The sequence below is a fragment of the Miniopterus schreibersii genome (genome assembly GCF_964146895.1).
Source record: "Miniopterus schreibersii genome assembly, chromosome: 3".
NCBI lineage: Eukaryota > Metazoa > Chordata > Mammalia > Chiroptera > Miniopteridae > Miniopterus > Miniopterus schreibersii.
The window spans coordinates 41027856-41039396 of record NC_138103.1 but is presented as its reverse complement, the minus strand read 5'-3'; the positions used below and the strand labels follow the sequence as shown (position 1 = coordinate 41039396).

At 43.7% G+C, this 11541-nt stretch overlaps 1 pseudogene across 1 annotated transcript; it reads left to right on the top strand.

Moving 5' to 3' along the window:
- Positions 1-572: 572 nt before the first annotated feature.
- Positions 573-1826, top strand: LOC308554912 (keratin, type I cytoskeletal 18 pseudogene; annotated as a pseudogene). Its single transcript has one exon. The product of its transcript is annotated as a keratin, type I cytoskeletal 18 pseudogene (transcript).
- The last annotated feature ends 9715 nt before the right edge of the window (positions 1827-11541 follow it).

Sequence of the window (11541 nt, the reverse complement as noted above, 5' to 3'; positions counted from 1 at the left end):
TTAGCACTAAAAATTAGGAAAGAAAACATAATTAACATAACGGATGGATCCAACCAAAATGATTTCTTAAAATAGACAAGTGAGAAAATAGGGAGGTGGAAAATATGAAAGCAATATAGCAAACTTCTTTAGCAGTAAAACAGAAATCTCTGGGTTGTCAATGTCTTTTTTATGCCCAAGCAAATGGATGAAATAAGAGTACATAAATTGTGAGATGTCAGAGTTCTGGAGGGAAAGAGAAGAACCCAATGGTTCCCAAAAAGGTGGGGAGGGGGAAAGTCATTTGCAAGGAAATGGGAATCAGGTAGGAATAGGATTATTCCACAGTTACAATGAATTTTAGAGATCAACAAATATTAGAGATCAATAGAATAGTGCCTTCACATATTTAAAGGAAAATTAAGGTTCAGCCTAGACTTCAAATCCCAGCTAAATTATGATTGCAGGGAGTGGCTAGAAAAAAGACGTTTTCAGAAGGGTAAGAACTCTAAAATACTACCCATTTCTTCTTTTAAAAATACACTGGAGGAGGAGCAGCACATCTTGGCCTCTCTCCTTCCTCCCTGGACAACATGAGATTCAGCACCAGCTCCAGCTTCTCCACCAACTACAGGACCCTGAGCTCTGTGCAGTTACCCAGCCACCAGGCCCAGCGAGCCAGCAGTGCGGCTAGAGTCCCTATAGGCACTGAGGGCTCAGGCTCCTGGATCTCCATGTCTCATTCCACCAGCGTGTGGAGCGGCTGGGGGTCCAGGGGCCTGGCTAGAGGGGTGCCTGGGGGTCTGGTGGGTATAGGGGGCATCCAGAGAAAGGAGACTATTCAATACCTGAATGACTGCTGGCCTCCTACCTGGAGAGATGAATAGCCTGGAGTCTGGTAATAGGAGACTAGAGAGCAAAATCTGGGAATACCTGGAGAAAAAGGGACCCAGGTCAGAGACTGGGGGCATTACTTCAAGACCATGGAGGACCTGAGGGTTCAGGTTTTTGCAAGTTCTGTAGACAATGCCATATCATTCTGCAGGTTGACAATGATCCATCTTACTCATGACTTCAGTGTCAATTATAAGATGGAGCTGGCCATGAGCCAGTCTATGGAGAGTAACATCCATGAGTTTGGAAAGGTCACTGATGACACCAATGTCACTCAGCCACACCTGGAGGCAGAGATCAAGACTCTCAAGGAGCTGCTCTTCATGAAGAGGAGCCAAAGGAGGGAGTAAATGGTCTACAAAACCAGATTACCAACTCTTGGTTGACCATGGAGTTGGATGCTCCCAAATCTCAGGACCTAAGCAAGATCATGACGGACATCTGGGCCCAGTATGATGAACTGGCTCGGAATAACTGAGAGGAGCTAGATTGAGGAGAATACCATAGGGGTCACCTCACAGACCATCGAGATAGGAGCTGCTGAGATGATACTCATGGAATTGAGACATATGGTCCAGTCCTTGGAGATTGACCTGGACTCAATGAGAAATCTGAAGGCCAACTTGGAGAACGGTCTGAGAGTGGTAGAGATGTGCTATGCCATGGAGATGAAACAGCTCAATGGGATCCTGCTGCACATGGAGTCAGAGGTAGCTCAGACTCAGGCAGAGGGGCAATGCCAAGTCCTGGAGTATGAGGCTCTGCTAAACATCAAGGTCAAACTGGAGGCTGAGATCTCTACCTACCACTGCCTGCTGAAAGAAGGGAAGGACTTTGATTTTAGTGATGCCCTGGACACCAGCAACTCCATGCAGTCCATTCAAATGGTGACCACTTGCATGATTGTGGATGGCAAAGCATTGTCTGAGGGGTACCCTCTTGGGGGGCAGTAGGCCAATAAAAGTTCAGAGATCATTGAACATAAAGAAATCAACTGGAAGACTTTCAATTCTCTTAATAGCAGTCTAGATCAACCCTTCCATTGAGGTCAACTAAAACAGTTGTATGGAAAAAAATATATAATATATACATATTCATTTAATATTATATATTTAAATACATTACATATATAACATATTAAAATGTATAATTAAACATATGTAAATATATTTTTATAAATATAATATATATTCATATTTTAATTTTTCTTAAAAGCATCAAAGAGCTGATAAGACAGTGAAGGATTACCATGCCAAAATTTGGACAAATATAAGAAGTACTCCAAACTATCTTTGCCCCAATCAGGAAGAAACAGCTGCAATGTGGAGCTGTGGTATTTGGCAGCCTCACTGACAAAACAGATATAAGGGCCTGCCAAGTGGAGAGTCTGATAAATACTCACACACTAAGTTGAGGTCCTGAAGGGCTTTACTCTTAGAGCAGAGCTTCCCAAACCTGTCTGCACGTTAGAATCACTGGAGAGCTTTTAACAATTCCAAAGCACAGGCTACCCCACAGACCGATTAAATCACAGTCTCTGGGGCGGGACACAGGCATCAGGGTATTTTGAAGCTCCCCAGGCGATTCCAAGGTGCAGAGGAGTTTGGGAGCCATGGCTGTAAGAGAGAGTGAATGGGAAGTAACACTGTCCTCAGATGGGTGACTCAGGAAATCTCAAGTCTGGGACTTCAGTTAAGGCAGTCCCTGATGTCAGAAGCAAATGAAAATGCTCTGTGGATGATTATGTTTTCACTCTCAGCCTCACATTATTTCTACAGAAAAATTTTAAATGCAATGTCAAGCATAAGGTCTCTATGAGTGAGAACCAGGGGAGGAAAAACTATAGAAACAAACCCATGAAGACATATAACTAGATATCGCATGTCTTTTCTTCTAACACTCTGTGTTCAATATGGAAATTTTTCTAAGGGAAATTGCAAGCCCAATTAAAAGATGGTAATACTACTTCTAGGTTATGATATGAAATAACTTCAGAACTCCAAGGCAATATTGACAATTGAAAAAAAATGGAGGTGATAAAAACAGCCTCCCTACATATTATTAGTTATAAGAACTGAAAAAATAATAAGTGCTGGGAAAAATATTTCCAGAAGCACTTAATTAAAAATAAATGCTTCTTGCTCCTATTATTTTTAAGCCACAATAGTAAGATCCTCTCCCTGCCCCCCTCCCATAGAAAGAGATCAACAAAATCAAATAAAGAACAATAGAAAAAGATGAGACTAGAGTTTTTATGTTACTCTGGAAAAACCACATGGATATTTCAGACCTTAAGAAGCACGGAGTCTAAATCTTGACACCTCTTTCTCCCACCTCAGTCATGTCCATTTCTCCCCATCATTTATACAGAGACTTATTATTGGATGCCTGATTTTGCCAGGCACTGTGTTGGACCTTGGGGATGTGACAACTCAAGTCACTGTTAGCACAGGGAATGGGGGAGAGAGACAGGTAAGAGGTCTAAGCTGACAGGCAGTTACAGTTCAGAACTCGAATGCCAGCCTGGAGGTGTGTGCAGAGTGTGAGGGAGCCTGGAACTCAGACTGCTTCCCAAACACACCCACTGTCTCCCCAAAGGTGAGAAGCCACAGGAAGAAACAAAATCTAAAAGCATTTTCCCTTGTGATTGCAACATAAAGACCCTGTTAATATCACTTGGACAGGAAAGAGAGAAAGTGGACTTGGGAAGGTGAGTCAGGCAAGGGGGGCATGCTGTGTTCACAGGTAATAGCAGGTCCTCAGCAGGCCAGCCAGGACCACTGCCCCAGGCCCTCCGTCCCCTCGTCATCTGGCCGCTGATCTCTGCACCTGCCTGCCCCAGGGTCCCGGTGCTGCTGTCATGGTTGGCCTGCTCCTCCCAGGAGGATGCTGTAGTACTGTGCACAGCTCTGCTCGGCAGGGGACACCCCTGCACGCCATCCCCCACTGCTCCCACCACTCAGCCTTCAAGGGACCGGATGCTTCTTTCCCCCTGGTGTTTCCTCTGCCCAGCCTGGGCCTTTCCTTCACTCTCCACACACGACAAATGTCCAGGCAATACCATTTGAAGAATCTGCACATACAAATCCGAGATAATGGATTGCAAGTACCATTCAAAGAACAGCTTCCAACAAGTGTCAAGAATCTGATCTGCCCCCAGAGTTCCTTTGTTCCTCTCCCTCTCAGTGCCCAGTCTGCTGCCACTGTGGCCAGGAAGTGCTCCAGGCCCCCTCAGAGCCCAGGGAGGCAGCGTTTTCTCTTATTTCACCTCTGAGTGCCCTAAAAGAGGGATGACCATCAGTCCTGGTTCACACCTTATGTTCCACTGCAATTATTAATAGTTTCCCATTTCATTCCCCAAACAGCCCCAGTTTGGATGTTAAGTTACATGATCATCTTGCCTAGGAATAACCTGCTCTAGGAAGACTGACAGTAAGAACACCCATTTCTTTCAGGGAAAACCCATCCCCAGCACCAAGGGAATGACTGAGCCCTGAAGGACCCAACAAGAGTCAGATGCCAACTGTCTGCAAGTAATACATTCACCAAAGCTTGGTTCATTGGGTCTTACATAATATTCTGAGTGGGACGTCAGCAGTTCAACCCAGGTTGCATTTTGGCAAGATCAATACTGTCCCTTTTCAGTCACACTTCCAGTAAGAGGTGAGTCGTCTGCTAATTAGGAGTCCAAATAAAGTCCAAGTCCAGCCTTGTTACATGACATTCAGACAATCAGGCCAACTTTCACAGGACAGTTTGTACAGCATAGTTCACTTCCAATGACAGGAGCCCCATGTGTTAAATGACTAAGCAATTTTAGCTGATATACAAGCAACTTAATATACAAATTAACCTCGGACCTAGCTACCAACTCTATTGAAGAGAAAGGCAAATATCAGCTCAGAAGTAAAACTTCCTCTCCAACACTAGAGAATATATGGCCATATACAAAGGCTATCTGATAAGCAAGCCTATGCTATCTGCAAATGAGATCAGTGAGGAAATTGGGCCTTGGCACTCTTCATTCACCCTCAAACCCAATCAAACTGCATCAGAATGTAACACGTAGGAGCTGTAAAAGAGCAGGCCCAGGTGCCCTGCTGCTGAGGGGCCTGTTTGCCATGCTTTTTTTCCTATTCACTTCTCATCTCAATGTTTATATTGCAACTGTTGATTCTACTCTGCTTTCCATGCCTCCTGTCCTGTGAGACAATTATTGAACAAAGGAGCATCGGTATGTCTGAGCTGCTCGAGTGCCTCACAGGCTGTGTGTGGCTAAGTTTTCAAGACAGCCCTGCACTCAGCTCATGCCAGATTTAAAAGCTGCAACACCAGCCTAGAGTGGCATACAGATACCCTGTGGGCGTGAAACACTCCAACTTTCCCCATATGTCTAAATCTATATGGAGTTTCTTATTTTCCAAATCAAGTTAGAAAAGTTAGACCTGTGTTCTAATTCTAGTGTTTCTTCTTAATAGCTCACATCTACTCTCTAGTCCTCAGTATCCCCAACTGGAAAACTGTGGTTGGTCTGGGAAGTCACTGACGTCCCTTCCTGCTCTGACATTCTGTGGAACTATACTTCTCGTGTCAGTTGTCATCTGGTTGTTGGACCTCAGAAAATATTCTTCCTGGGCCTCAGTTTTCTCACTTGTAAAAGTGGTGCCAATATAATAAGCACCTCACAAGTAGGTTGAGGGTTTTAAGTGGGACAGTGTACACAGAAATGTCAGCAAGTGAGTGCACGCAGTAGGAACTCCATAAATGTTTTTGCACTGTTTCCTCGATTCTCCATCTATGAAAGCTGAATGATAATTGCCAGTCTATCTTGTGAAAATTTGAATGACCTTTTATGAAAGAGAATGGAATGTGCTTGGAATTAAGAAAAGCATATGCAAATGACAGGGGTTATTATAATGCAAAAATGGACTAAAATCAGAGTTTAAGACAGAGGAGTAGCAGATTTGATATGCCTGATTAATTTATTAAACAACTAAAACAATAAACAGAGACATCTGCTCAAACCCCTGGATTTATCTCAGATGGGATTGAAAGAGGAAGGGCAAGGGAGGAATCAGATGGTTCCTGGGCTTGCTCCCAACTCAGGCTTGAGGGAGGCTGGGGGAGGGGCAATAGCACAAGAGAGACTGTTGGAGGAGGGGGAGCTGCCAAAGCCCAGGGAGCAGCTGGGAACAGAGGCGATGACAGCTGAAGCGGAGGGGTTATTTCAGAATTGGTCACTATGGCTCACAGAGAGCTTTGGGTTTTGTTAATATGAAGGGACCAACTGAGCTAGAGGGAATTGTGCTTCCCTTGTTACGCCTCAGAGGGGAATCACCACATAAAATAGTGTCCCTTTTTCAGCTTACAGGTCTTACAGAGACCCAGCAGTCAGAGCCTTAGGGAGGGGGCCCAGATGGAAGCAGGAGCCATGCATGGGCTGGTCAGGAAGATGAAGCCCTTGGGCAGGAATCTGGGCTTGGCTGAGGTGATTTTTTTCTAATATTTTATTATGAAAAATCTCAAACATACAACATAGTTGAAAGGACTTTCCAGTGAATACTGGCATAATCCCACCTGGGTTCTATCATGATCATCTTACTATATCACGTCTATCCATGTATCTCTCCCTCTATTCATCCATACTCCATCTTAATTTGGGTGCATTTCAAAGTAAATTTTAAGTCTCAATACACTTCCCCTAAATACTTCAGCATGCATATTATTAACTAGAGTTCAATATCTGTTTACAAATCTTTCCTTCTGATATAAACTTTAAATATTATGAAATTCACAAATACTAAGTCTACAGGTCTGTGTTTTGGCAAATGCATTCACCTGTGTAACCCAAGCCCCTATCAAGATAGAGAACATCCAATCACCCCCAAGGTTTATTCACAGATTTGCCACATGACCTTGGACAAGACCTGTTTAACTTTGATCCCAGCATGCCCCAAACTTTTCTGATCATAGAACCCTTCCTTCCAAGTGCCAAGTTCAAAAATTCCATCTTAAACCATTAAGCATAGATGTAATATTAAATACCATTTCATTCAAGCCCCCATATTCCAGTTGAGGAAACCTGAGGACTAAAGATAGTCCCTCAGGAGGTGGCACAGTTACAAGGAAATTGATACTTACTGAGCAACACCTCCACACCGGGAAATGTACTGGGCACTGTGGATGTGAACCCTCCCCACAGCCTGCCTCACAGGGCCGCTGTAAAGATGAACTACAATTGTGTATGTGAAGTGCCTGGCATCATGCCTGGCACAGAGCAAACACTAAAAGCCACCAGCGCTTTTCTTCCCTGCTCTGCACTACATGTTCATATGGCTAAGATAGCAAATGTACAGCCCGTATCTCATTCACTTATCACAATGACCCTACAAGGTAGCTACGTAGGGGAGGTATTTTTATCCATACTTTACAAGAGATTATATGGCTTGTCCCTGATCGTTATTAGTAAATGATGGTGGAACCAGGACTTAAACTCAGTCTCCTGACCCCAAATAATTTTAGGCAGAGATTTAGATTTGTCCATGTTCCTCCCAGGCCACCTGGGACTAGAGTGGAAGGGCAACTTGGAAATGCTAAGAAGCAACATATTTGACTTCAAGTGAGAGAAATTCAACTAGAACTAGCTAAAGAAGAAAAGAAGCCCTGCTGGCATGGCTCAGTGGTTGAGCATCGACCTATGGAGCAGGAGGCCACGGTTTGATTCTCCATCAGGGTACCAGCCCCGGTTTCGGGCTCAGTCCCCAGTGGGAGCGTGCAGGAGGCAGCCGATCGGTGACTCTCTCTCATCATTGATGTTTCTATCTCTCTTTCTCCGTCTCCCTTCCTCTCTCTGAAATCAATAAAAACATGTTTTTAAAAAAAAGAAGAAAAGGAATTTATTCGCTTCTATAATACAAAGTCTATCTATCTCTCTCTCTCTCTCCAGCCCTCTACTTCCCCCTCCCCAGTTTCCTCTTATCTTGGCTCCACTCTCAGGCAGCACCACCCTCAGGGTGGCAAGATGCCTACCAGAAGGTTTTGGGTTGTCCCCATCCAGGTTAGCAATCTCAAAAGAAAGAACTTTTTATTGCAATGTCTGGCAAAAATTCAAGGATCGGGCTTATTGAACTAACTTGTTTCCTGTGCCCATTCTTAAAACAACCATCACTTTTACAAAAGGAGTGGGATGTACTGACAGGCCACCATGGGCTCAGCTCCTTCAGAACCCCATGGCCTGAAAGGGAGGGAAGAATGGTGCCCCTTATGAAAAGCAATGTGCTGTGATCAGAGGAAAGAAAAAATGGATAATGGATGCTAGGCAGCAAAATCTAATTAACAAAAATAAGTTTAACAAAACTAATAGGTAAGTTGGATCGACTTGAATTGTTCAAAGTGGGTTTACCAGAGCTCTCCAGAAGCTCTCCAAACCTGGTCTTTTAGAGGTTTCCATGGAGATTTCATCACATGGGCATTATTGATTAAATCATTGGCCATTTGTGATTGAATTCAATCTCTAGGCCCTCTCTTCTTCCCTGAAGAGGGCTTGAGGGGGGTGAGGGGGGAAACCAGAAAGTTCCAAATCTCTAATCACTCTTTTGTCCTTTCTGGTCACTAGCCCTCCTCCTGAAGCTACCTAAGGGCACCCCTCATCCCTCAAGAGTCACCCATTAGCATAAACTCAGGTAAAGTTGAAAGGAGCTCATTTCGAGGTCAACCTGAAGCTCTTGCCACTAAAAAAACGCTGAAGAGTTGCCCTATTCCCTACTTCAACAAAGAATTTAGAGTTAAAAGCTCAATGTATTCATATGTTGTCCTTACCAGGAAATTTACCTGATTTCTCAGGGGAACTTAAGCCCAGGGATCCAACAGATGTATGAGGTGTACTCCAAACCCTTCCCAGGAAGGTCCCGAAGCAACTATGGTCTGTTGCCCCTTCTGTAGGGATAAAAGATATTGTGCCCTGTCCCCCTGAAGCACTCCCTTACTTCCCTCAGAGATTTTCAGGCATCAGTAAAATTATCAAAAACTATTTCATGTGGGGAAGGGTGGTTTGTTTTGTTTTCAAAAAGAATCACTATAATGGCAGCCATTTTCTTTTTTTGTTTCTTTAAAAAAAATTTTTTTTTTTCCAAATCCTCACCTGAGGATATTTTTTCCATTGCTTTTCAGAGAAAGTGGAAGGGAGAGAGAGAAACATTGATTAGTTGCCTCCTATAAGCGCCCCAACTGGGGGTTGAACCCACAACCCAGGTACATGCCCTTAGCTAGAATCAAACCTGGGACCCTTCAGTCCACAGGGCAACACTCTAACCACCAAGCCCAACCGGCCAGGGCAATGGTAGCTGTTTCGAATGGCAGGCCTTGAGGGTGCTACTTCTGCTCACATGGGCCTGTTCAACATTATCATTCCTACTGTGATGGGGTGTGAGGGGTAGAATGTGAAAAGGCATTTGCCTGCAGCTTCTCTTTTTCTAAGCACAGATGACAGAAATAAGAAAAGTTGTGGCAAAAATTGGAAAAGGTGAGCAAAATTCCTCAGGGTCCCCAGCCTTCTATTTTGGTTCCTTTCCCCATAGTTGCTCCCTTCCCCTTCCACGGGTTCCCAATGAGTTCCTCCTTTCTAACTCCCTCACTGGAAGCATCACAGCAAGGAGATAGGGAAAGGAAGGACATGAGAGAGGACAGAGCCCAGGGAAGCTCAGCATGGTGGACCAAAGAAAAACCCAGGAGTTGAGAAGTGAGAACCACGAGAGGAGACTTTTGAGTGAGTTGATATTGATATTGGTTGAACGTGAGATGGACTCAGAGATAATTACTGAAAAGCCAATTACAGATTCTTCAAAACTCAGTAAGTGGGAAGACAATTTGGCCAGATAAGATTGATACTAATTAGAAGGTCATCTTGTTCTCTAATTCCAACATAAAATTGGTCTCCTATCACTGCCACGGCCTCCCCACCAGGGTCTATGCCAGCCACCATCACCTAGACTCCTCATGCCCGCTCTAGTATTCCATCTAAGTCAGTCTTTCTAATGACAGCCAGAGGGTACTTCCTGAAATATGCATCAATCATGTCACTCCCTTACTTAAAGTTGTCAACCATTTCCACGTGTACATAGAATAAAATCCCAACTCCTTATCATGACTTAAAAGCCCCACATCACCCTGGCCCGAATGGCTGTTGGTTGGAGCGTCACCCCATACACCAAAAGGTAGAGGGTTTGATTCCCTGCCAGGGCACATACCCAGATTGTGGGTTTGATCTTGGTTGGAGCATGTGGGAGGCAACCAATCAATATTTCTCTCTCACATCTATGTCTCTCTCTCTCCCCCTCTTTCTAAGATTTAAAAAAAAAAATCAATAAAAAACCATAAGCTGCCCTAAGAACCTTGATTCATGCTGCTACTGCTTCTTGGAGAACTTGCCCTGCTTCCCTCCTGCTCTCCCCCAGCCCCTCCTCCTGTCCATCAATAAGAACTGAGAGAACTCTGTTAAGGCTTCCCTCTGGATCTAAATTAGGTTTCCCATGTTCTCCTATCTCCGAGGACCCTGTACTTTCCTTTTATTTATCACTGAGATGTGAATATGTGTGCTTATTTGTTTAAAGTCTGTATCCCACACTACACAGAGGTGCCGTGAAGACGGGGACCACAGTGTTTTTATTCACTGTCATGTTGCCAGTCCAAGCATAATAAATGGTGCACAGAAGCACACTACAAATGTTTGTTGAATGAATGAGGAATAAATGAACTGCCGTATCGTAATCACTCCCTGGGCCTAGCTCTACAAACTCCAGTGGATACACCCAGCTCACTCCCTTCTCCCGCCGCAGGTCATGTTCCCTCTTAAGGCACTAACCAGTTTCTCCCAAGTCATGGTTATTTTTTCTTCCCTCCCACTCAATTACAAATGCCTGTAGGGAATATTTGCTCACTTTTTTGCAGCTTCTATAATGCCTAGCACAGTGCTTTGCACTTTATAGATGGTCTAAAACATATTTTAGTAGAAGCTCAAACAAGGAAGTTCAAACATGAGGAAAAGAAATAAAGAAAATGGGGAGAAAGAGGGAAAGGTAGGAATGGGGTTATATTGGTTACATTATGATCAATGAAACAGAGTTGAAGTCACATTTATTAAAAACAGTTAAAGTTTTCTTCTCTACCCATTTTTCTCTGCCATCTTGCATTTGATTACTTCTACTGTCCAGGCTTTTTATTAGAAGTTGATGGGTCTGATAGTGGTACTTCATATTTTAATTCTTGTGGATCTTGCTCATGAATCCTCCTAATAGAACGGAAAGTATTAGAGACTGATGGTGATGAAAGTGCCCCTATTTAACAGAAGAAGGAGCTGATACTGCAATGGTTGGCCAGCTGGCACCAGAGTCAAGTGTCAGCAAGATCGATCTCAGGTCACAAATAGAACTGACTCCAAAGGATCTCAAAGAGCTCCAGTCAATTCAGAAACCTCACAATCTCTGGGTCAAAGCATGTCCTTTAGTCCCATGTGCTATCAGGATATGTCCGAAAGAAAATTGTTTTTTCTTTAAGGAATGGCTCTGCTCTTTCTATCATTAAATATGATATCTCAATGATCAATCATTGTTTCATTCCATTTGGCCCAAAGAATAAGTGAATTTCTAACCTATGCACTAAGAAATACTCCAT